Here is a 27,754-nt window from a genome sequence, read left to right as displayed (position 1 = left end):
GGGCTAGTGCACTGGGACGACCCAGAGGGATGGTATGGGGAGGGAGGAGGGAGGAGGGTTCAGGATGGGGAACACATGTATACCTGTGGTGGATTCATTTTGATATTTGGCAAAACTAATACAATTATGTAAAGTTTAAAAATAAAATAAAAATAAAAAAAAAATAAAATAAAAAACAATGAAACAGTGCAGACTGCAAGGTGTAATTTTGTTTGGCGATGAAAAGTTTTACCTCATGCGTGAAATATTTCATAGAGTTTAAATAATATTTTTAAGATTTAAGTTTACTATTTTTAATTGTTACTTTATGTTAAAACTAAGAATAAATCAGGAAAATTATTTTTCCTGATAATTATGTTAACTGCTTCCAAAGTGTTATAGATGCCTACCCAGGTGTCAAATGCTCTCATATTCTGATGCCTTGGACTCCAAAGATGTGTAAGACTTCTACTCAAAAAACTATAAAATGTTATTGGGAGATATTAAGGATATAGATAAGCAGGGGGTGTCTCTTGTTGAAGGATTGAAAGACAATTATTGTAAAAAATTGTGTGTGTGCACATGTGTGTTAGTCATTCAGTTGTGTCCGACTCGTTGTGACCCCATGGACTGTAGCCCGCCATGCTCCTCTGTCCACGGAATTCTTTTTAAATTGTGTATTACAAAGTCAAATCAACATCCCTCCAATTTTTAAAATGAGACATAAAAGAATACAAATAAATTTTAATACTTAAAAATTAGAATATGTGCTTTCCAACAGTGACTATTAACAGAGTAAAAAACAAGCTATAGAGTGAGAAAAGTATTTGAAATACATATGACTGACAACTAACTCATCCAAAATATACTATTAAGAAACAAATATATAATTAACAAATATAAAATGAAGAAACAAAACATTGAACAAAACAATCCAAAAGCCAGACACAAAATAAAGCACAATGAAGATTTCCATTTATATAAAGCTTTAAAAGAATAGGTAAATGTGTTAATAAAGTCTAGTTTTTTGACTGGATAAAGAAAATGTGGTATATACATACAATGGAACACTGCTCAGCCTTAAAAACAGAAGGAAATACAGCCAATTGTGAAAATACAGATGACTTGGAGGACATTATGATCAGATGGGAACGTTTACACCACCCACCAAAGGGAGGTGCAGAAGTTCTGTCCAGTGTAACTGAAACCATGTACCACAGACATGCTTCACATGCAGGTCCTAACATGACATATGAATCATGCTTAGGATGCAAGTATTCTGATCTAATGGCTTAGATATCTTGATCTTGACTAGGGGTCCTTTAAAACTATTAGCTCATGAAGTTACCGAAAAAAAAGCAAAATATTTTATTTAAGTAAAGGACTCACAATCAAGTCACATTGTTGGAGCATTTTAGAAATTGATTCCCATTTCTATTAGTTGAATGCATAATTTAGTGATTATTAAGTATATGGTCTAATATTATTTAGATTCTGAAAGAGTCAAGAAAATGTAGTATAAGCGATAACTTTATCTGAAAATGGGTGTGATATAATAAAAGTCTATATAAATCATCTTAAATACTGCATATCAGTTTTTAGTTCATTTTGTTAGAAATCTTTGCATTTTCCTATAAATAAAAAAGGTATTCTTTTATTTTTCCATATCAAAATGTACTCCCTCTGCATGGGAAGAATGACATTTCCTAACAGGAATTTAAAAGTTCCAAAATAGTTAATGTCCATGGTTTAATAAATGACCACAGTGTTGTATGCAAGTATAACTCACTGTTTGATGTTTCATTTTAATCCAGTTTTCAGTGGACACATACTCTTCTGGTATAGTAAGGGCAGAAAATGTATAGTACTGGGAAGAAAATGAGAGAATCTTTCTCCTTGGAAAGCTAAATATTTTAGTTAGGTTTAAAAAGTATGAGCACAAGCCCCATAGCAGTTGTAATGAACGATAAAAGTCATTCTCCAAGGATTTGATATAGTGTAGTCATTTTTCATCACTATTATTTTTCTGTCATTTCTTTAAAAAGCCCAGCAGATTGCCTTTTCATGTTACTGTGTGTGACTTTTTGCCCCCTCAAGATTTCTAGGCTATTGCTATTGCAAAAAATAATGAAATTTTGCTTAATGTTCTTTTGCTCTTGAATTTTTTAAAATATAAATTTATTTATTTTAATTGGAGGCTAATTACTTTACAATATTGCTCTTGAATTTTTTAAATGAGGAACTCTGTACTGCCTACATCTCTTTCGATGACCACCACAGGCCTTAATCATGAAAGAGAAAAAGGTCTCCCCAACCCATTTATTTTGGAAAACAGTAATTTCACTGGTAAGCAACAATTTCACCATTTCTACAATCCATTTCCACTGGAATGAAGAACAGTTTTGAGATGAATTTGTATAGTGCCACTTAGGTATTGTTTTCCTAAATTCAGATAGTGATCCCTAGAGAGTACGTAGGAATGCTGTAACAAAACTAGTAAGACTATATTGTATTAATTTATTCTACAAATATTTATCATTTTCTACCAGTATCCAGGCTTCTCTGGTGGCTCAGATGGTAAATAATCTGCCTGCAATGTGGGAGACCTGGGTTTGATCCCTGGGTTGGGAAGATCCCCTGGAGGAGGGCATGGCAACCCACTCCAGTATTCTTGCCTGGAGAATCCCCAAGGACAGAGGAGCCTGGCGGCCTACAGTCTATGGAGTTGCAAAGAGTCAGACATGACTGAGCGACTAAGCACAGCACCCCATTAGCCAGGCACTAGGCTAGGGACCAAGGATACAATATGGAAAAGACACCCTGCCCTCATAGGAGACACGAGCTCATGTCAACCCAGAAAAGTGCATGTCCCGAGTATTACAAAAGCACAAGATAATATTGGAGGGTTACTTGATCAAATTTTAAGGAATCAGAGAAGACTGCCTGAAAGAAATGATAGCTAAACAGAGACATAAACAATGAATAGAAATCAGGCAGGCAAAAAATAAACCCAAAGGAGAATATTAGTTATTTCACTTGGAGTGTGGATTTTAGGGGAGTGTGGATTGGAGGTGAGGGCAGTGTGCCAAGATGAGGCAGAGAGAATGGAGGAGTTGGAAGGCCAGTTTTTTTAAGGACCTTGTATGCTGAGATAAAGGGCTTCCCTGGTGGATCACTGGTAAAGAATCCACCTACCAATGCAGGAGATGTGGATTCAATCCCTGGGTTAAGGAAGATCTCTTGGAGAAGGAAATGGCAACGTGCTCGGGTATTCTTGCCTGGGAAATCCCATGGACAGAAAAGCCTCGTGGTCTACAGTCCATGAGGTCACATAAGAGTCAGACAAGACTTAGTAACTAAGCAACAACAAAGCTGAGATAAAGACTTTGGGTTTATCTATGTAATAGGTAGAAAAACACTGACAGTTTTTCGGCACGTACAGTTCTAATATCACAGCTGGCTTCAGAGGAACAGAATCACAGGATGAGTTCTGTGAATTGGTGACTGTTCCATGTCCATCCTACAGGAGTCCTCTGGGGCTGTCATTGGAAAGTTGCTTGATGAAGGGGCACCCTCTGAGCTGATGAACAGTACAAAGAACCAGTGGGTAGTGGCTAATGTGGCTTTGGAATTAACTCTGTTTCACTTGGCTTGGAATTTTCCTTTTTTTTTTTTTCCTGAATTTTCACTCAGGTTGAGAGTGAATTTGGAGGGAGGAAACTAATGATTAGGTTGGATCTGTACTGGAAAAGTTCAGGGCATTGGTCGAGTTATTCTTCCCGAATGAGCACTGCTGCTGCTGCTGCTGCTGCGTCACTTCAGTCGTGTCCGACTCTCTGTGACCCCATAGAGGCAGCCCACCAGGCTCCTCCATCCCTGGGATTCTCCAGGCAAGAACACTGGAGTGGGTTGCCATTTCCTTCTCCAATGCATGAAAGTGAAAAGTGAAAGTGAAGTTGCTCAGTCCTGTCCAACTCTTAGCGACCCCATGGACTGCAGCCTACCAGGCTCCTCTGTCCATGGGATTTTCTAGGCAAGAGTACTGGAATGGGGTGCCATCACCTTCTCCAGAATGAGCACTAGTAGTTGCTAAAAATAACATCAGCATTGCTAAGTAGAGAAAGGATCATTTTCAAGGCTTGTTGTTTCCCCACTCCCGGTTTTCTGTGCTATTTAGGTTAGGGAGCAGGTCACTGTTCAGGAAGCAGGGTGCGGGACGTCCCCTGGGGCACATGGTGAGCACAAACGCAGAGAATTGTGTTCTTCGCCACAGTTTCGGCTCAAATTGAACACAGATGTCAGTGCAGACTGTCATTACATCCTCATGACTGTACTATTGAGAGAGACTCCCGACAGACTCCTCCTTCCAGGCCACCCAGGCTCCTGGGCATCAGCTCCCTGAGCATCAGTTCTAACATGTTCCTCCACTAACATGTTTCAAACTGCCAATGGCCCCTCAGTCCCTGTACAATGGTTCTTAGCTCTAACAGCATGTTATAGTCACTTGGAGAGAATTTTTTAATACTAATGGCCAGACACTTGAATCAGGACTACGGACTGAATGTTTGTGTCACCTACCACAAATCCACATGCTGAAATCCTAACCACTAATGGAATGGTAACAAAGAGTAGAGCCTTTGGGAGGTGATTAGGTCATGTGGGTGGAGCCCTAATGATCTGGATTAGTGCCCTTAAAAAGGAGACCTAAGAGAGCTCTCTTGCCCCTTTGCCATGTGAGGACACAGAAAGAAGATGGTTGTTTCTGAACCAGGAAATTCTCACCAGAAACCTAATTGACCAGTGCCTTGACCTTGACCTTGGGCTACCACACACGTGTCCCTGTGTTTCACTGCCAATGTATGAGAGAGTATGCCAATGTAGCCCCAGAAGGGAAATGACACAAAAGCTTGTATCTGAGCTTTCTAGACACCAACGATGCAAACCTTTCTCCTGTTGCTTTTGCTCTGTATTGTTGCTGTAACAAACCTGACCCATGGATAGGACATTCTTTGAATGAATGAATGAATAGGTGAATGACATGAATGCAATAAACAACGAAATGAAATGGCCATCCAACACATATGATGTCTATCTTTCAGTGCAGAATGAATGAATCTGTACTGAGATGCATTTACTGTAAACTATAAAGCCTAAGATGAGCTCTGCTTGGGAAAATATTGAACATATATGATCAGATATAATAAAATTTAATAAATTCCTTTCAGATCTTGGGTACCTCTTTTCTTACTTAGTTCCAAAGAGACACTTCAAGACAAATTTTCTCATCAAATTGTTTGTCAAGCAGTCAGACTTCCTGCTGCTTCTCACCTGCTGTGGTATGTCCAGAACACTTTCCTTCCCAGGAAAATAGGATGCTACAGTTTCATGATGCATCCTCCATCATAATGTGAGTCATTTATATGCCAATATGAGGTTTATCTGACTGCATATACCAATGGAGAATGGTTTAGATAAGGAAGAATAGAAATGAGTTTAATAGTATCTATTGAGGAAGGCTAGTAGGAAAAGAAAAGGTGGCCATACTCTGAAATCTATGCAACTATTTTCTGAATTCTGTTCACACTTTTGATAGGGGAGATGTGGCAGGAGTGGTAATAGAACTGATTGGGATGACCTCTGGGAGTAAAGAGGTGAGAGACGTGAAGAGGAACAGATATAAAGTTCACAGACCCATGCAAGATCCTTAGTGATGCTCATAATGGATCATCCTTGTTTAAATTTTTTAAAAGCCTTCCTCTAAATTTCTCTGTCCTCTGTGTTTTGAGAAGCTATAGCAGACACTTCTTCCTGAGGTTGACATTTTCATCAGAAGAGAAAGCCTGGGGACTTTGATAATAGCTGATCACAGGACTCCTGGGTGACCAGCATGGGCTCCCCCTCCTTGATCCTACTCTAATTAGGTGATCACAGCCACCCCTCCTGACATGTCTGCGAGGGGCTGCAGATACTTGGCAATGAATCTGTCAGTCATGCAGAGAGCACAAATGGGCTGGGTCAGAGGTAACCAGAAGCCTTGTGTTTATGTCACGTATCTATTTGGAAATTAGTCCACAGGCATGGGAAGGAGGATATAAAACACTGTAAATATACACTATATATGAACATTGCCATTATTTATTCTAGATTAAAATATCTGAAATTTGAGTTATTCTTTAGTAATAAAAATGAAGAACAATTTCACATAAGCTCAGGAATATTAACAAAAGCTATAATAATAAATTTGGGTAAGTTAATACTTTTTTGATATGCTGGAATAACTTGCTACTTAAAGGAATTCTGTAATGACTATTTTTGTAACACAAGAAAATCTTCTATAGGTCTCTCTGCATTCTAAACTGTTTTATAATTTTGATTTTTCTGAAAGTTGTATATACCAAGGAGTTTATTACTGTTAGATAAAAGCTGTTAAATTTTGGATTGTGGTTATTGCTCCTTATTCTTGCTTCTCTGGGATATTTAAGCCATGATGGCAGAATGACTGCAAATTAGGGAATGTTTTTCTTATACTTAGCTCTAATAGTGTGGAGAGGGTGCAACCCAGGGGGTGCAGTGGTAAAGAATTTGCCTGCCAGTGTGAGATTGATGTGGCAAGAGATGTGAGTTCTATCCCTGGGTTGGGAAGAGCCCTTGGAGTAGGAAGTGGCAACCACTCCAGTAGTCTTGCCTGGAAAATCCCATGGACAGAGGAGCCTGACAGGCTACAATCCACGGGGTTGCAAAGAGTCAAATACAACTGAGTACAGCACAGTATGGGACACGATTATACCACAGCAGTGCCCTATGCAATGAGGAGGCACGAAACAAAAACCATCTGAGCACCAATCATCGGTTTGTCTTCTCCTGTGTCCTGTAGACACCTGACCTTTGTTTTTGGCCTTGTGCTGCATGTGGGATCTTAGTTCCCCAGACGAGGGATCAAACCTGCAACTACTGAATTGGAAACTTGGAGTCTTAACCACTAGATAGCCAGGGAAGTCCCTGACATCTGACTTTTGAGGTGTCTACTTCAGAGCTGCAAGTTAGGGACCAAGGATGTTTCTTCACTGGGAGCTCTACTGGAGAGAAGGGATTCTTTGACACTCAAGACATTTTTGGCTCTAAAGCATATACCTATAATCAGAAGGAAATGGCAATCCACTCCAGTATTCTTGCCTGGAAAATCTTACGGACGGAGGAGACTGGTGGACTACTGTCCATGGGGTTGCAATGAGTCAGACACGACTTAGTGACTAAATAACAGCAAAAAGTGATACCAACACATGGCCACAGTCAAAGCTGGCAAGAGGCAGAGTTAGCGAGGGGGTCTGGCTCCTGAGTAAATACTCTGAAATATTATGACCTCACTGGAGTTGCCACATCAATTTCAGTTTAGCATTAAGCTATTATTTCCTACTGAATCCCTTTTCAGCTTTCTGGATCCTTTTTACATAAAGACTCTAAATGCCCAGGCCTGCTAATTATATACATTTGTATCTTTATGTATGCATCGTTGCATCCTTCTAGGATACACCGCAAAGGAAAGGTGACAAGCACGCTACTTATTTGTCTGCCTATTTATTTCACCTGGTTTTAGACAACACTTTTAGTCCTGATACAGTCTTCATTTCCATCTGTCTTGAGGCAACAAGATGGAGAGAGAGTTCCTGCTGATCCCTGTCATAACTGATAAGCTCCACGGGGACAGAAAGCCCTCACTGTTCTCAAAATCTCTGAATTAAGTTTTAAAAAGGGCACTGGGGTCCAAGCACAAATAGCAAACCTTCCTTCCAATTCCATTTTTAGCCCAAACCGTTGGATAGTACCCGAGCACAGTAATGCTCAAATTCAAAGATAATTGTTAATGTTGATCACCCTAGTGAGTATCATTGTTCCAGCCACAAAGAACCAAGTTCATCACTATTACTGGTAGTACAAGGAATACAGAAGCAAAATTTACATGAAAATAAGCAGCAAATAATCTCTGAATACTTCTCATGTGTCACTAGAGATGGGATACTGACCCTCAGGGTGCAGCAGAGAAATAAAAAAGTAACCATGCAACATCATCTACAACTGCAAAATGATTTCTCAAGACTTCTCAGTCCTCATCTCTATTTCCCTTCTCTTTCCCCCTCCGCCCACTACCCGCTTCCTCCTCCACACAAACATACATCTCCTTTGTGTGCCCTGAATCTTTAGAGTCAATGCTGGCTTTCAGGGCATAGGAAAGCCCATGAAGACCTCAATTTTTCCATAGCAGCAAAGATAAACCTGTACCAGCTTTATCACATATAACAAAATTTAATCTTCCTGAGTCCTACTTCCTCAAATGACAGATAGGCTCATCCAAAGGTGTTAATTGCTTATTAAGTCTTAACAACCATTTATATGTTAGCAATCACCTATGATATCTTGAATCCTAGGAGCAAGACTTGAGCTGACAAAAACAATAGGTACTGAGAGACGTGAACGTCCTGTTAAGAGGCTGAAATTTTTAAAACTGTCTGCTTGGGCTTTTTAACATGAGATTTCCAATCATGTCACAGTTTCCAATTTGAAATACTCGCCATTTATCTGAGCCTTCTAGAGATTTCTCTGATCTGTATATAATTTAAGAGGAGAATTTTATTTTCCACTGTAAAGATTGATTTTGTTAGTCAAAGACATCAGCAGCAAGTTTAAATTTGCATTTTAAATTTAGAATGATTTATTTCCAATGAAAAGTGTATCACTGCTGCAGTTATTCTAGGAGTGACTAGGGGACAAATAATTTATATTGAAAGACTATTAGAAATGTGAGCTTCCCTCTAAAGGAAAAGATTGGCACCCTTGACTTCATATTTTAAAACCTCTATATGACAAGAGACTGCCTAAACGCAATTATGTGACAAACAGCAGACCTGGAGAAAATACTTGCAACATACATAATCAAAGGGTCAGTATTAAGACTGCATGAGAAGCTCCTGGCACTGAATAGCAAATGGCAAACAACCTAATTTGTATGGGGAAAAAAAACAACCCTCAGAGAAAAGTACAAATGACAAATAAGCACAGAGGAAGCTTAACCTCACAAGTCAGAGATGTGCGGATGTTCTCTTTGTCAGATTGGCAAGGTTAATAAGATTAATATTTAGTGTTATTGCTGGCAAAGGGTACTGCCAGTTGTCAGTAAAAATTGGGAGAGTCAACTGGCCTCAGTTCTCTGTAGAGTTATTTGGCAACATTTATCAAAAATTTAAGTGTCTTTTTGACATAGCAATTCTCCCAAGGATCTATCTGGCACAAAAATGTACAAAAGTGGAGCCTGTTATGTTAAAAAATCTTAATTGTAGCTTTCTAATGATGAAGTTTTAGAAACAATCTCAATGTTCACCAGCAGAAGAATGGATAAATGCATCAAATTACAGCCACACCACAGGGCTTCCCAAATGGTTCAGTGGTAAAGAATCTGCCTGCCAAGCTGGAGACACAAGTTCCATCCCTGGGTCGGGAAGATCCCCTGGGGAAGGAAATGGTGACTCTCTCCAGTATTCTTGCCTGGGAAATCCCATGGACAGAAGAGGTGGTGGGTTACAGTTCACGGGCAGCAAAGAGACATGACTGAGCCACTAAACCACGACAGTCACACCACACATGCAAAGCAGCTGAAAAATAAGTGAGCGTGTGCTCACGTGGAAGGATGTTACCTGCTTTATTTTCTAAAGTTCTAGAGCAATATATACACTATTTCTATGTAAATAACAACAAACACCATAGTCATATATGTGGGTATAAATGTGGATGTGCGGTCATAAAAAAAATGCCTGGATGATCCAACTGTTGGCAGTGATCCCCAGTGAGGAGCTTGGGATTGGGGCAAGGGATTTTTTTTTTAATTGATTTCTAACTTGTATTTAAAATTTTACTTATATTATTAACGCATCAAAGAAAAGTTCTAGAATTTTCTTGTAAAATAGTGTGCCAAATGACTCAGATCCCACTATAGTGCTGTTACGTTCCAGAATTCATATATTATCTCTTTACATGCTCCCATTGGTAATGCTCGTTTTGATAACACTGGACACCAAATTTCCCACTGATTCTTTAGAATTCTTGAAAGCGCACTGCACTGAAAGTCAGGATATTCAAGTTCTAGTTGCTGTTCTATCCCTCCCTCCTCGCTACAGGTATCCCCGCTTTTCAAAGTTCACTATACATCACTTTACTTTTACAAAAGGCCTGCATTAGCACCTGTTTTTGCTAAGGGAAAGAAATCCAAAGAGGATTTTCATTTTCAGGCAAACAGGTGAAAAGGGAAAGTAGTTCCAGCTTTGGTTTTGCTGCAGCTGTTAGAGAGGTAGTGTGCACCCCACCCTCGACCTCCCGAGCAGAAACAGTACCTGCCAAACTCCTTCTCCAGGCTCAGCATCTCAGCATCTAGCCATGAGAGCTTTGAACTGTGTCTGTGGGCATCTGTGCTTTATCTCCTCTTACTTTTGGCATCTGTTAGCAAGACGTGTCCTAAGGTAACCGCTTCTTCACTTTACACCACTTCGGTTTCTGTTAAAAGGTTTAATGGGGGTGCCCAACTTTCAGATGGTGGGGAAATATGTTATCTCTTTGCAGACCAGTCATTCATCTCTATCTTTCTCTGAAAAACAAAATCCGGGCCCCATTTGTTGCTTTCTAACTCTGCTTCCCGCTGACCCGTGGCTCTTCTCCGCACTCATCTACAGTTCACCACTCTGCTTTTCAACTAAAGCAATTCTATTTCTCTTTGTTTTAATTATTTGTTGATTCACCTAAGATTTGGTCTGATTTCTGAGCAAAAAATCATTTGAAAATATCCAGAAGAGATTCTTTTAAGGTTCCTTCCAGAACTAAGACTTCTTGAATCGATGAAATGCAGGCTCTGGTCAGGAATGCAGACCTGTTAGTCAATCCTTAAATTATCTCAGCCTGGAGCTGCCTCTCTCTCTGTACATTAGGCCAGAAACACAGACCTTCTTTATTTTTTTCCAGAACATAAAGTTGAACTGTACAGGCTGTGATGGAGGTAAATGAGAAAGACCAACACATGTGTGTCAGGAAACAAGGGGCAACGTGGATGGCTGGCGGAAAGCGGGATTCTTCCTCCTGTTTCTTCAAACGGCCACTAGGTCAGTTGGTGTTGCTCCTAGCACGATGGTTTTGCTTTTGCTTATGAACATGCTCTGTTCAGAAATAATAGTTGGCAGAGAGCCCTGAGAATGCATTAATCAGGGAGCTGTAATTCAGGCTTCCCAGTTAAAAGTCAAACCAGAAACCAGCACCAGCTGTTAATCAGCAGCTGCTGGAGGAGTCAGGGCCTGATTTTCACTCTCAATGCCAATGAAACTAAGGGCCTGTGTTCAGGGTCAGCTCCATCCATTCTGTAAGCTGGGTAAACTTTGACAATTGGGTGGCCTTTTCTTTGGCTCAGGTGAAAAAACAAAATTGAGAACTTCTAGATGCTGGGAGGGATTGGGGCAGGAGGAGAAGGGGATGACAGAGGATGAGATGGCTGGATGGCATTGCCGACTCGATGGACATGAGTTTGGGTAAACTCTGGGAGTTGGTGATGGACAGGGAGGCCTGGCGTGCTGCGATTCATGGGGTCGCAAGGAGTTGGACATGACTGAGCGGCTGAACTGACTGAACTGAACTGAGAGAGTTCTAAAAGGAATCAGAGAGAGCAAAGTTAGAGCAGATGTTACTCTACTGCTCCACCCAACCCATTATTTCAAGACACACAACAAAGACTCTGTGACTCAAGACACCACCAACTGCATCACAAGGTAAGAAATCATGAAACTGTTTGCCAAAGAGGCAAACAAAGAGGTCAAGGTACAATATTCATTTCACAGCCCAAACACCATCTGTGAGGCCACTTTAGAAGTGAAGCAAATAGATTATGACTTATTTTTTCTATCCTATTTTTTTCCGTAGGAAAGTCTTAACAGCATGTTTAAAATATCACAGACTTAACCTACTTGACTGCAACTCCTTGAATCCCGTTTCCTCTCAACACCTCTATATATACCACATATCATTAAATTTGTTCTTATCCTTTGAATTTGTGTTATTGAGAGGAGGGCTCCGTGCTTTGTTTCTCTTCTACACCCGCCATCAGAAGCCCAGATGAAATGCAAACAACCTGTATACTAAATATAACTAAAATACTATGCCATTAAAAGGACAAGATACAGTATAGAAGCAATTTGAAATATGTTAAATTGCTAAATAAGCACATTACATTTGACAGGCACTTTAAAGAGTAAGCTATAAAGGCAGGGAAGAGTAGACAGATGGAAAACTAACTACGTCTGTGATTTAAATAAAAATAAATTTTGATAACGAAAGGGCTACTATGGAAACCACCTTTAAGCACCTCCTGTGTGTCAGGAGCAAATCCCAATGTCCATGTACTTTACAAGCCTCTGCTTTCATCATGTCTGCGAACATCCTATTGGCCAAAGTAAGTAGTATGGCTGAATCCAGTGCAGAGCAGGAGGGAGGGCACTCAGAGGTAAGAATCTGACTATGTGAAGAAATAAAGAACTGGAGCCATAAATGCTGTTTCCCCAGAGGCCCTGTACTAATTTAATTGATTTTATCTCATTTAACTTCATAATAACTCTAAGAAGTTATTACTATTATCCCCATTTAATAAATGTGAATACTAAGGATAAGAGGGGCTTCCCCCATGGCTTAGTGGTAAAGAATCCACCTGACAATGCAGGAGACACAGGTTTTACCCCTGAGTTGGGAAGATCCCCTAGAGAAGGAAATGGCAGCCCACTCCAGTATTCTTGCCTGGAAAATCCCATGGAAGGAGGAGCTTGGTGGGCTACAGTCCATGGGGTCACAAAGAGTTGGACATGACTTAACGACTAAACAGCAACAAGAGAGGGAAAGGCTAACTAGCTGGAAATTGACACAGCTACTAACTCCTTCTGTTCTAATATGTGATCTTCTGGCTCCACACATTTCTAAGTTTCTTGGACCTTTATTATTTACCAAAAATATGAAAATTATGGCAGAGAGATATTTGGCAAAATTAGGAACCAAAGAACCTAGTTGTCTTATTTCATTCTCAGGAATGAATCCTTTCCAAAAGGAATGGATTTAGTATATGTAAGTTATATCCAAATAGAATACAAAAGAAAAGAAAAAGAATCTTACTGAGTTAATTGACACCCAAAGAGAACACCTACTAGATTTTTGGGAGGCAACCAATCAAAATGACTAAAAAAAAAATATGGAAAACTAATAAATAACAATAGCCAAGAACATTTTGAAAAGTGAGAGAACTGGAAAGTCATTTGTCTTTACAGACATTGCAACACATTTAAAAGTTACAATAATTTTTAAAAGTACTATCATATGAATTGACAGACAAATCAGACAGACCAGAAAGCACAGAAACAGGCCAGAATCCACACAGGAATTTAGACTATGATAAAGGTAGTGATTCAGGTCAGTGAGGAAATGATGGATTACTTAGTAAATGGTGCTGTGATAACTGGATAGTCATCTGAAAATTTTATTATATTTCTCCAACATCTTATACTATAAAAATTTCACACCTATCAAAGATGTAAAAGTGAAATGAAACAGTAATAGCATGTGAACAAAACACAAGCGTATGTTTTAAATATATGCAAAGTGAAAAAAGATTTCTTAGGTTTGACATAAAACCCAAATCCCACTGCAAGCCAGTGGAGGAACTGTGGAACATATCTCAGAATTATCCCACTGAGGAGCGAGGAGGCCAAGTTGTTTATCCAGAGCTCCTGGGGCATTAATTTCTGGCACTTATGGTTATTGCCAGCAACCTCCACAGCAGGCCAAGGGGATGTGAGGGCACTGATGGTGTCTGAAAAAATATGGGAAATAAAAAAATGTTGTCTCTGTGTTTTTATTTCCATTATTCTAGGAGGTGGGTCATAGAGGATCTTGCTGTGATTTATGTCATACAGTGTTCTGCCTATATTTTCCTCTAAGAGTTTTACAGATTCTGGTCTTACATTTAGGTCTTTAATCCATTTTGAGTTTATCTTTGTGTATGGCAGGAGGAAGGGGAGTGTGGGATGAATGGAAAGAGTAGCATGGAAACATATACACTGCCATATGTAAAATAGATGGCCAGTGGGAATTTGCTGTATGACTCAGGGAACTCAGACCATGGCTCTGTAACAACCTAGAGGGCTGGGATGGGGTGGGAGGTGGGAGGGAGGTTCAAGAGGGAGGGGACATATGTATACCTATGGCTGATTCATGTTGATGTATGGCAGAAACCAGCACAATATTGTAAAGCAATGATCCTTCAATTAAACATAAATCCTTCAATTGAAAAAAAATTTTTTAATGTTGTGTGTTTCATTCATTAGGTGAATAGTGAGAGAGCTCTCTCCTACTTCCTTGCCTTGGTTCTGCACTCATGAAGTCTGGTTATGAGTGGACAGCACCAAATATTAATTGCTCTTTCAAAGTATATAGAACATCTTGGAAGACAGCCCTCCAAACTGTAAAAGTGTTGGTTTGCAGCTTCCATCATAGCTGGATCTTCTAAAGGCCATCCTACCATTTTTAAGGTCAGTTTTTCGTGGGTGAAAGGGTTCACAGTAGGATCAGTGAACCCCACACGTATGTGCTTATTGCCTACCTTCTCAGTAAAATGAGTTCCCTGTTCAGAAGCAAGACCACCTTTGGGTCATTAGGCCATGATGTCCAGGTAGAAGAGCTGCTTGCATTTCAACTTGAACCAGTACCAGTTACAGAACCTCTCTGGCTTTGAGTCACACTCAAGACCAGAAACTTTAAGGGTTACTTGGCAGGAGGTTGGAGCATTGTGCCTCTTTCTTAATGTTAGAGAATGTAACATGCTGCAGATTATTTTTCACCTTGAAGGAGATACCTTGAATGTCTCACAAATCCCCAGAACCTTCACTGATATTCACTGAGGTCTCTGAATTTTCATGAGATTTATCACTCATTCTCTGGTACACATGTGTTTTGTCAAGATATTTGGGGTACTTGGTACTTTTGGCTCAATCAGCATGGTCTAATCAGTATAGTGGAACAGAGTGTCCTATGGGATGATGAAATTATCAAGATCTCTACATATTAGATTAAGGCAGCCAATGGGATGTTGTGAGGGTATATAGCTGCTGGATTACAGCAAACTGTGTTGAGTGGTGTCTGCTTATTGGTTGGGAAAAAAGTGTTTGCCAGATTGACATCTACATATGAAGCTCCAGGGATTATGTAGATTTGCTCCATAAAAACAGATCATATCTGTAACAGCAACTGCAATTAGAGCCACTACCAGTTAAGTTTCCTAAAATCCAGCTCTCCTCCTTGACCTCCAGCACATCTGCTCAGGCCAAATAGTAGAGGAGGCTAAATAGGGAAATGACTGCAATCAATTCCCACGTATTTTCCAGGTCCTTGATAGGGTCATTAATTCTATAACTCCTCCTAGGATGTGGTATTGTTTTGGAGTGGGGATCCCATGTAGCCCTTCTTTCCCATGTAGCCCTTCTTTCCCTAGTAGCCCTCCTTTCCCTAGTAGCCCTCATCCCAGAAGCCAAAGAATGAATATGGAATTGTTTTCAATTGCCAGATTAAGCATTCAGGAACTAGAAAAATAAACTCAGGATCTCTAATGAAAACTCTCTTATGTCACTAAAATCCCACATCTCCCAGTCCAGTGGGCCTGTTGCCAGGGTCTCCAGGAAACTCTGTACACTGAGATGCTTGTGGTGCCCTACAACATTGCTTCCAACCAAGAAACTCCTCTTACCGCAAGAAGAAAAGTAATGATCTCACACTCATGGGATTCTACTCAAAGACAATATCTAAAATTATTTTCAAATCTGGTATCCCACTTTCCCTGTTGCACAAGCACCTTGGTAGGTCATGGCAGAACTCTTTAAGGGTGGCTAAGAAAATTTATGATACATATAGGTGGTAATGTTGTGGGAGATTATTTTTAAAATAAATATTTATTTATTTTCAGCCATGCTGTGCAGTCCGTGGGATCTTAGTTCCCCAACCAGGGATTTAACCCAGGCCCAGGCAATGGAAGTGTGGAGCCCTAACCATTGGACAACCAGGGAATTCCCATGTGGAAACTTTTTTAAAGGAATGCAGTCTCTCCTACAGTTAGGGGTTTAGAGAATGTGAAGTGGCTCAGATAGGGAAAACTTTGGTGGGGATTTGAGCATCCTCTGATGAACAGTCACCAGGCCTACCTAAAGTTTCATCAAGTATACAAATCAGGCTTTAGAAAGTTGCCCATATATTTCAACACTAGAGATAAAGGATCTGTTATCTACTACCAAAGATCTCTGAAAGGAAAACCATTTTGATCACGTCCCTGGCTCTGCTTCCTATTGCCGTGACCACAGCCAGCTAGGCTCTTGTGGTAAAGCTGGCCTCTGTTGCTCTGGGATCTAACCAACCTCACTACATTCAGGAATCCCATTCCAACAGCAGGACTTCCCACCTTCACCCCAGGTTCACTGTCAGAGCCAGTTTCCTATCTAGAACACTAGCTGCAAGCAAATCTAGGAAATGTCATGTTTAGTTTTCTATGTCCTGTGATAACAAGAAGAGGTTGGAATGGATGCCAAGTCTAATAGGTGAGAACCTCACGAGAGGAAAGAATGTTTTCGGTGAATCTGGAGAAAAGGCTGAGCTTATGCTCATGAATAAGATAGATGAATGGATTAGGATTGTACATGGGGTGTACAAAAAAGCTTTTGAGTCTGAAGGGGTAGGAAACATGTCCTTTTGTAAAAATGGCCTTTCAATCTCCTCAAAAATAAGTGTAAGAGGACACATATCATCCCACAAAGACTGCCAAACACAGACCTTTGCAGTCAATAAAAACTGTGTTTGCAAAGAATACTGAATGGTGTGAGGATGTGCTGACTGTTACATTGAGTGAAAAGGGGGTTATACAAGAGCATATATGCATTTTCAACTAGTGGGTGGGTATGTATGTATATGCACACATGTGCACACATATGTGTACACACTCATATACTGAAAGGAAGCATATCAAACTGCTAAAAGTGAATTAGAACTACAAATGACAATATTTTTTCTTTTATTTTTCCAAAAATTGGACTATGTCATTTTAAAAGTTAGCATTACTTTATAAAAATATTATACAAGAAAATGGAATAGCTAATGAATGTGTTTTGTCTAAATACATTCCAAACAAGTCTAAAATAGTCTAGTGTTATTATTCTACAACCCTAGAGTTTGTTTTCTAACATAGTATAAAAAAAGAGTACTTTAAGAACTAAGCCCAGGATTGGGAGATAAAAATGTGTTTCTAAAATCCTTAGTGTGGGCTTGATCTCAGAATCCTGGAAATAAAAGCTAAATTCTGGACATTTAGCCTGATTTCATGTTTGATTGTAGCAATAAATCCTTCCAATGTTTTTAAATAAAAACATAGATGAACTCTAATATCTAGGAGAAACATGCTTCATTTGAAAACAAACTCTCTAGCAAGATGCTTAATTGTATAGAAATCTACTTGAAAGCCATCATTTTCCAGATAAAGAGATCTGCAAAGGGGAGGGGCTGATTGCTTATAACCAAAGGTCAGATAAGAGAAGGTCCCCATGACACACTCAGGAGGCTGTGGCCAGGGGCCTCTTATCACTATTCAGGGTATGAAGTCAAAGGTACAAAAGGAAAACGTGTCCCAGAGGACTGTGAGAGGGCAAAGCCAAGGGTCAAAACTACACTGGTGCCTTGAGGGGTCAGAAGGCAGGGAGAGAATGCAAAGATCAGCTGGTGCTTTTCTGAGGCTTCAGTGATGGCTTAAAGAAGTATTGTAGGTTGGTTTAAAGAGTCCGAAAGGGGCAGACAAGTAATAGCTTGCTGATGATTACATGACCCTTGGGACTTAAAAACCAGGTATCTCAACTCAGCAGGATGGCCTGGCTAATACACACACACACACACACACACACACGCACGCACGCACGCCTGCCTATAAGTAATCCACATAAACTTGGTAGCTCCCGTATTCACCTTACTCGAACAGCATTTACCCAGGTCCTCAGAGACAAGCTTATTGCCAATCTAATGGAAAACTTCATCCATTTTCCTACTTGGTTTCTTTTTAGTCCTTTCCTTCGGCCACCCTCTCGGAATTCTACTGCCCTATCCGACTGCATCAATTAGCATCTTACTATGTGATCATTTCGTAGCTCAGTTGGTAAAGAATCCACCTGCATTGCAGGAGACCCAGGTTCGATTCCTGGGTTGGGAAGATCCCCTGGAGAAGGAAATGGCAACCCACTCCTGTATTCTTGCCTTGGAAATCCCACGGACACAGGAGACTGGCAGGCTACAGTCCATGGGGTCGCAAAGAGTCAAACACGGCTGAGTGACTAAACCACCACCCCATGATGATCAAACTTCAGTGTGCTTGATAATTATCTGAGAATTAAAATGGGATTTGAGGTTCCAATCCCAGAGGACTTGGGGAAGGGAGGTACAACTGTACACAGATGGCTCTTGAGTCACAACTTGAGAAAAACTGAAGAATATGGTCATGAGTCTCAGTCTCCAGCCCAGATCTTTTTCTGGGGTTTAAGGCCTGAAATATCAACTGCCTGATTGATTTGGACAAATTCTGCCACCTTAAAATCATCATGCTCTTATCTGCTCACTCCCAAATCTACTGTGCATTTTCCTACATGCCACCTGTGGTCCTGCTGCCAGCTGGGCCCAGGTCCTCTACAACCATGAGTCCACGGCTGGCCTCTGGTCTTCTCTCTCACTCATTTCTAATGGCTTTAGCTCACCTAAAGATAGGAAGAGCCACTGACTTTGCATTGCAGGCAGATTCTTTACTGTCTGAGCCACTAGGGAGGCCTTACGATCATCTACTGTCCCTAAATCTCTGAGTCCAATCACTGAAAAGGCTGCTACCTGTTTTGATAGAGGGAAGGAGAAAATATGAGAATAAATATATGACTATTTATTCATATATGAATATGGTGGCTCAGACGGTAAAGAATCTGCCTGCAGTGCAGGAGACCTGGGTTCCATCCCTGGGTCAGGAAGATTCCCTGTTGAAGAGAATGGCAACTCACTCCAGTATTCTCGCCTAGAGAATTCCACAGACAGAGGAGCCTTCGGGCTACAGTCCATGAGGTTGCGAAGAGCTGGACGTGACTGATTGACACTTTTACTATTTATGCCCATGTGAATTCCCCAAAACACTATGTATCAAAAGCAATTAGGTAGTCAATTGAGGGACATGAGTAAGAACAGTGAGCAAGGGGATTATACAACTGATTTCTTAAAGCTAAATACTGAGTAGCTTTATTCTAAAAAGCCCTTCAGTCAACCCCCTCCCCACCTCCCCCCATGTGGATCCGACTTTGTTTGAGCTTTCTTCCCTCTCCTCCCTGTTCACCCTCTGAGACTTCCACTTCGTGGGCATCGTTCCTGCAAAGTGTTGGAGCTGTTCCTTTATCTCAGCCAAGCTCATCCCAACCACACTTGACGAGCAACACTCTCCCAGCCCTGCCACCGCCTCCCACCCCATCCAAGCTAGAATGAACCATCAGTGGATTTTAAATACAGAGATGTTTCTCCTTCAAGAAAAAAATTCTGCTACCAGCTCTTAAACCAACGATTTTTCTCTCTCTGTGCCATATCGTTACTTGGCTCTAGTGAAATTGCTTTAATATTAGCCACAGTCTGACCACAGCGGTATTTTTAACTCCTTTCCTCTTGCGAGGGCAGCTGTCAGTTGCAATCAGGTGTTAATGAGGCTGGCCTGGGGTTAAATCCTCCTGAGTACTAGTTAGCTTTGTGCTGGTCCCAGGTGGCAGTTCTTTCTCCTCCCTCCTGCTAGCAACCTTGCCAATGCATGTTGTTTATTACAAGGAAGGCCAGTGTAGTGGGGAGAAAAAGGAGGGAGTGGGAAGATATTTTTCTCATTAACCCTAAAATATATTTTTTAAAAATTGGAACCAGAACCCATATGTCGCTGAGCGTTCTGGTAGTGGATTTTTATGATAATACTTAGTAGCCCCTGGTGCCCTAGATGTTTCTTGTAAAATTAGGTTGGTTTCTTGTTAAATCTCTTAGACAAGGCAACAGGCTCTGCTTGTCCTTGACGATAATTAGCACTTTCTATTGAAGGTAGCCCTGAAGAAATTATGTTTTCAGTTTTTGAATTCAAAATGTAAGACTTTACATGTGCCCAAACTGGATATACCAATTGCAGAACAGAGACTTATGTCACCAGGAAACAGGCTGGATAGGCATGCTTATTTCTAAAGGAAAAAAAGCTTTTAAATAGTCATTCAACAATCATCTAGCTATGAGCAGAGAGACATAAGGGTAGTGGATTGATGGCCATTTTAACAGGGAATGAACCAATTACAAAGTTTTACCGATATGATGTATTGATGATGTCGATACAAGAAAAGATATGGCTTAAATATTTCTGTAAGGGTTTTCCTTAGCTCCAGGACTATCTCGGTATACTGAGGAACATACTATCCAGTAGGGTCCCTGGTTTTAATGGCTGTCAAATGAAGGAGTTACTATATCTAGATCTCTCCATTGCTTTATGACCCTTTTGACAAAAAAATTTTTTTTCAGTAGGACTAGCAATACAGTCTGTTTCAGTGAATAACTCAGGCACCTTCAGGCCTCTGTGCTATTCTTATGTTGGACAAATTCAATATTGCTCTTCTACTTCCATTAAGTGGTCCTTTTGGGGGTCACAGATCCTTTTGAGAAGCTGGTAGATATGAAACATCTCAGTTTTGGGTAAAAAGAGGAATCTATACACAAATATACAACATATTACATACGATTTTAGAAGATTCATTATTCAAATCTAAATTCATTAAGATTTTAGAAGATTCTTCAAGGCTTCCTTCTGAAGCCTGTCAGTGGACTTTGTAAAGGGGCATAGGCTCCAGTTTTTTTAAACCCTGGACTAAATGTTAACTTTCAGATTCCATCCTTAAGAATGAAAATGTAAACAAGATAATGAATGAATATAAAACAAGACTATAAAAAAAGAATCTTCCTCAACTTAAGCCATATTTTAGAATATTACCAAACAAGTCTTACAGCAAAGGCAGGATACATTTCTCCCTGTTCCGATCCTCTGCAGCCCCCAGTGCCCTTGAATTGAGGGCACACTGCTCAGTATGACCTGCAGGATTTTGTCTACTCTCCTACCTTATTGCCTAGGGTTTCCAAAGACCTCTGTCGCAACAGGTGTGATTTTTTCCCCTGGGATTGCCACTTCTGAGCCTTTCCCATGGTTTCCCCGTTGTCTGGATTGCTGCGCTCCTCCTCGATTTATTTGTCAATATCTCTCCACTATTTGCATCTAAGACCAAATGTCACCACCTCCATAAAGTTTTCCCTGAGACTTTTTACTGGATGTGATCAGGCCTGCCTTAAAGCCCCGTGGCACCTTATTATCACACTTTAACTTAGTTCCTTACACTGATATCGGCCATGATGTACACTCCTTGTCCTGTGCAAGTCACTCATATAAAGGTTATTGAATGGATAAGTGAATGAATAATAGTGATGAAAGTTTGCATCAGAAAGAATAAACTTCAGACACTGTGAAGCGAGAACATTCTAAACAACAGGATGAGAATGATCAGCACTGGTCTAGGTGCCAGGATTCCAGAGTTCCAGCCCCTGTTCAACCACCTCCTCACTGTGTCAGCTCTAGTAAAGTCATTTAATTTCTTTGATGCTCATTTTTCTTATGTAAATCAAATGGAATATGTATGTGTGTGTGCTTTGTAAACTGGTAAGTGAATTGCAATGTCAAATTTTATATCAGTCATTATTGTTCATTATATGACAATAATATTGTCATATTATCATTATGACAATCAAGAAGAAAGTGGAAAATCTATCAATCCAGATATAGATAGCTCAAATAACTATGTCCACCACTTTGAGTTTTTAACATTTGCAGACATTTATGAACTAAAGTATAGACAGTCACAGACAGTATATCACATTTGTATCACAATGTGATATTGATATCATCCACCTTTCCTTTTCTGTGAATTTTTTAATACAAGTTTTTGAAAACAAAGTTCATTTCAAATCAATTAACCTAACTGGCCTTTATTGCAGAGATCCTTAGTGTGGAGTCCATGGATCACAGGTCCATCAATGGGCCATGGGATACCGGAGGTTCCAAGAGTCTCTGGAAGTCTATGCAAAATTATATGAATATGCATTCAAGAAGAGAGATTGCAGTTTGCAAACCCTCAGATTAATGACCACAAACATTTAAGAATTACTATTAAAGTTTAATTGCACCTGGGAAACCCACTGGATTTGTACTTATTTAATGCAATGACAGGAATAGGGCCCAACGGTGTGTAGGAATAGGAATCTAGCTAAAAAGGTATTAAGAGTTGTCGAAGGAAGCATTAAGAGGGCCTGATCTGAGGATGACAGTGAAAACAGAAAGGAAAGAGTAAATGCAAAAGGCATCTTTTAGACAGTCAGTCCCACCCTCCTGCGCTTTCTCCTGGATGGGTTTTCATGGATGAGGGATCCTCTTCCATCCCTGGGTATTTTTAACATTATCTACAAGTTATCTCTCCTGGTGTAAGAGTTCCATTTTCCTTCTAGCCTTATAGCTTTCTGAACTGTAATACATAAATAATTTAGTCCTAATTTTGGGAGGATAACTTGAGGCTCCTGATGTATGAGTGAGGAATAAAAGATGTTTTCTTGGGTTTGAGAAGCAGTGTAGAGAAAAAAAGGCATGGCTGGGAGAAAGTGGTTTGAAATGCTACTGGGGGAAAAGGACTTCTGGGAGAGGGAGAAAGAAAGAAGAGAGAGATGAATCTTTAGCAAAAGGAACTTTGGAGAAAACAAAGATGTTAAATAAAAAGGAATATTTTAGAAGCTACACTGCACGGCATGCAACAGAAGGCTTTACAGTACTTTCTTACTGATGCTTTAGTAAAATCTACATCATGAAGATTGGCATAATCCAGTGTAGACGAACAGTTTTCAATCTTGCCAATACATTCTAATCACCTGAAGAACTTCTAATAAATACCCAGCCTGTTATAGCCCCATCCCAGATAGTCTGATATATTTGGTCTCAAAGTGGGGCCTCAGCATCAGCATTTTTTTAGAAGTTCTCAAGGTGATCTATGTGATTTTGAAACCAGTAGTCTAGGGTCTGGAATTGTGGTTTTCAATATGCCAGTCATCAGAATTATCTGGTGAGCTTTTAAGCAAGATGGATGCACCAGGCCCCCTCACACCCATTAGGTTTGACTCTCTGGGCATTACACTTTTCTTTTAAATTCCAGATGATTCTGATGCAACATGAAGCTGCAGAGCCACTGACTATAGAAGAAAATTATATACTAGAGCCTAAATGAATCTATTTAGGTAGGATTTAGGCAAGATGAATCCATTAAGAAGCTATATATACTGCCTATTATTGGCACTAACTAAATAACTAGTTCCCTGGCTTCCCAGGTGGCACAGTAGCAAAGAATCTGCCTGCTAACATGGGAGATGGGGGTTTGATCCTTGCATGGCAAAGATCCCCTGGAGGAGGAAATGGCAGCCCTTTCCAGTATTCCTGCCTGGAGAATCCTATGGATAGAGGAAACTGGTGGCCACAGTCCATGGGGTCACAGGGAGTCGGATACGACTGAGCAACTGAGCATGCAACTAGTTCCCTGCCCTTGGTGTCTCATCCTCAAAAACTATCAACATTTTATTTCTATGCCAAATGAGTGGGAAAAAAAATAGTAAGAACCTAATAGACACTGAAACTATCCTCTGGATGAAAAAAGAGCAAGATGTTTGGATTGAAAGAAAATATCCAACACAAACCCTGTTTTGTTTAAATAATTAGCCCTTTCAGATTGGCTTCTTATTAAAAAAAGAATTCCAGGCGGTAAGCAAATGACAGGAACTCTGGTTTACAGTGATATGGGGTAAAATAAAAAAAAGACCACCTTTAGAAGAGCTGAGCCCTTTCCACACTGGTACGTGGTAATATCATGAAGGCTTTTGTTTCACAGCAAAATAGCTTCCAAATAACTCACCACACGGTAGCAGGAGGCATTTACCACTGTCACAATATAGATATTTGGAGCTCAGATTTTTACAGAATTACACAGATTTATGGGCTTCCCTGGCAGCTCAGCTGGTTAGGAATCCACCTGCAATGCAGGAGACCCTGGTTTGATTCCTGAGTCAGGAAGATTTCCTGGAGAAGGGATAGGCTACCTACTCCAGTATTCTTGGGCTTCCCTGGTGGCTCAGATGGTAGAGAATCTGTCCGCAATGAGGGAGACCTGGGTTTGATCCCTGTGTTGGGAAGATCCCCTAGAGGAGGGCATGGCAACCCACTCCAGTATTCTTGCCTGGAGAATCCTATGGACAGAGGAGCCTGGTGGGCTATAATCCATGGGGTCACAAAGAGTCAGACATGACTGAGCAACTAAGCACAGCACATACAGATTTATACACATACACACATGATATCTTAGATATATGCATGAGCATGCTCACACACGTGTGCACACATGCACTCACATGGTTTAGCTGATTCTGCAAGTTCTGCTCTTGTTTGTAATATACAGAAGCAGTTAACTGATAACTACAGTGACTATTGCAATTATTAGGGCAATGAAATAGGTTTCCTGCAAGTCATAAAGACTCTTTAATTTTCAAAAACAAGGCCAGCATTTTGTTTTTTGGCAAAATTAGTTCCTTACTTATAGAGGACAAACTGTAATTACACGATAAACCTGCATTTTGTCACTCTGAAAGCTGCTGGCATACCACGTGTTTAAGAACGTGACACTATGATTACCCTCAGAGTACCTGAATTCTAATCAAGAATTTTCAGTGCTGTAGTTTCAGCATGAAAAAGAAAACAGAAAGAACAGTTGAAGCAAAAGCCTAATCCTGAGAACTAAACAGAGCTAGAAAGAGCCCATAAGCCATTCTAGAGAAAGGAAGATGATCTTTAATTATCCTAGAACAGTTTGAACTGAGCCCAAAGTCCAAGAGACTAAAGCCACTGAAATAAGATCAGATTGATTAAAAAACTATCCACGTTGCAGGAAGAGTACTGATATGAAAAATGCCTTTCTACTGACACATGGAAGATAATTCAGGCAGGACTTATTTTGTTTTGTTTTACCATAACAAAGTAATAAATAAAATGGAAACCTTAATCATGATACCAACTGCTGTTATGGAATTTTTTTAATTGAATACAATGGCAGAGTTTTGTGTTGCCTTTTAAAACCACTACCTATTTTGTTTCAGTAACAAAAACAAACTTGTTTCCAGGGACTGTGGTTACTTTCCCTTTGCTTCTGTGAGTCGGGACAAGAGGGGATTCAATTGGCATGTGTTTATTGAATGGGCAGAGGAGAAACCATCCAGCTGGGAATTACCTGGTGAAAGGTGGGTAGGAGGGCTTCCCAGGTGGTGTTAGTAGTGAAGAACCTGCCTGCGATGCACAGAGTTGAACACGATTGAAGCCACATGGCACACACACGTGGGGTAGGAATGAGCAGAGCACCACAGAAGGCAGGATATTGAATGACTACTGGTGAGACATGGGTTAGAATTCTGGAGAAGACATAAAATCTCCAGAAATGCCTCAATTTTCTTATCTGTTAAATGGGGATACTAATACTATCTACTATTAGAAGGATCAAATAAGTTAACACATGTAAAGGGCTTAGCACAGCTTTCAATAAATGTTAGCCCCTATTAGTCATCTTTGACTCATCCTACCTACTGCATCCAGTTCATTACCAAGACTTACAGGTTTTATCTTCACAATACCTCTTGCATTGCCTCCACCTTTTTTATTTCCACTGTTGCTTTCCTGTTCAGGCAGGACCTCATTATTTCTGATCTGAAATCCTGCAGTAAAACTCCACATTGACCTCCTCACCCTCAACTTTCTCTCTGGTCCCTTGTGTACACTGAGACCAAAGTAACCGTCAGAACCATGGATCACGGGCCTCTACTGTGCAAACAGCCGGGTGTGCCCTGTCCCACAGAATGAAGCTCCAGGAGCTAAGGCTGTGCAGCCTGTGGCCCCCAGCAGGTCTCCCCACTATACGGCAAGCTTACGAATGAGGCGCTTATCTGAGCAAAACACTGGGTGTGCCCTGTACCGCCTCCTGTGTTCAGCCTGGGCTGCATCTCAGCTCCCTTCCTCTTCTCTCTCCCCTACTCCCTCCCACCCCATCTGAATGTCTCTGCTTGTTAACATCATACCCAATCTTCATGTGTGAGCTTATATGCCACCTCATCGATGAACCAGCCTCCCTCCATCTCAGCAAACAGATTTAATAGCTCATCCTTGAATCCTTGTAGCACTTTCTGAATATTTCTCTAAAGTAATCCCCCTTCCCTCCTGGGGCACAGTCATGTGTAATCCTCCTTTTGTCATTGTGAGCTTGTTCAGGGCCTGGCCCATGTCTTACTTTGTCTCCACTGCAGTACCTAACCTCTTTGGTAGCACCTAGCCTGTATTGTGGAGAAGGCAATGGCACTCCACTCCAGTACTCTTGCCTGGAAAATCCCATGGACGGAGGGGCCTGGTAGGCTGTAGTCCATGGGATCACGAAGAGTCGGACACATACTGAGCGACTTCACTTTCACTTTCATGCATTGGATAAGGAAATGGCAACCCACTCCAGTGTTCTTGCCTGGAGAATCCCAGGGACGGCGGAGCCTGGTGGGCTGCCATCTGTGGGGTCGCACAGAGTCAGATACGACTGAAGCGACTTAGCAGCAGCAGCAGTAGCAGCCTGTATTGAGAGCTCACTAAATGTTTATGAAATAAAAGATGTGCATTGCAATTGAAAGTTGTTGATTTTGCAATGACCAATATAAATATACACACACAAAGAGATGATTGGAATAACTAACCATGAGAAGCTGAGACTAAAAATTTGAAAATATATTTCCATCACTGAACAGAGGTCACTTGGCAAATATATAATTATTGTGGAGGTGGCACCATCCAGCCTCTTGAAGCACATAGAAGATATTCCTTAAGGAATTCTTTGCCCTTTGTCCTAATGTTTAATGAGGTGTTTCAGGTGTCTGGGTTCCTAGGAGAGAATAGACGTTTCAGTGGTAAACACCTAGATCTTCATGACATACATTTTCCATACAAAATTAATAGGTTAGTGCTTCTGTTTACAAATTAATGCAGTGTGGAATCTTAATTCAAGGCCTGATCATTGCTGAAGTGGCAAAGGGCTCTAGATGTCCAAGCAGCTAAGGTCTGGTCCTGTCTTTGGATGCCCCACTCAAGGCCTTAGAAGAAAGAACTAAAGCAAACCAAGAAACATCCTGTGAGAGCCCACCTCTTACAAGTTCAAATGCTCCTTTGGATCTCAGAGTACTTCTGGGCCTTCTGATTCACGCCAAGCCTTTATAAGCCATCTCTCCTGCCCTCTCCACACTCCGCTCAGGGCCATGTCTAAAGGTCAAAGATGACAAGAGTTGGAAACTCGGGCTGGTAACTTATAGTGATCTGCTGGCCAAGGAGGGAGAACCAGTGGGCAAGTTCTGTCCTCGCAGGCCCTCTGTTTTTCCTTTAGAGCCCTCCCAATCCTCCTTGATCTCATGGAACCATCCCCAGCTCGTTCCCAAGCTTGGTTTGTCTCTGGGTGGGAGTCTCTGAATGTCAGCCTGTGTGTGTGTGTGAGCATCT

The 27,754-nt window shown here is 40.7% G+C and overlaps 1 long non-coding RNA gene across 2 annotated transcripts in view; it reads right to left on the bottom strand.

Annotated features, from left to right (window-relative positions):
• Window positions 1–928: 928 nt before the first annotated feature.
• Window positions 929–27,754, bottom strand: part of LOC139179077 (uncharacterized) — a 32,049-nt gene continuing 5,223 nt past the window's right edge. The window contains exon 3 of one of the 2 annotated variants that reach the window (XR_011563477.1): window positions 929–27,520. This is a non-coding gene — a long non-coding RNA (uncharacterized lncRNA). The remainder of the gene's footprint in view (window positions 27,521–27,754) is intronic. The other variant, XR_011563479.1, reaches the window with a different exon arrangement.

This window comes from Bos indicus, chromosome 23 (genome assembly GCF_029378745.1).
Source record: "Bos indicus isolate NIAB-ARS_2022 breed Sahiwal x Tharparkar chromosome 23, NIAB-ARS_B.indTharparkar_mat_pri_1.0, whole genome shotgun sequence".
Lineage (NCBI taxonomy): Eukaryota > Metazoa > Chordata > Mammalia > Artiodactyla > Bovidae > Bos > Bos indicus.
Note: the sequence above shows the minus strand (reverse complement) of the source record. Positions and strands in the feature narration are given on the sequence as shown.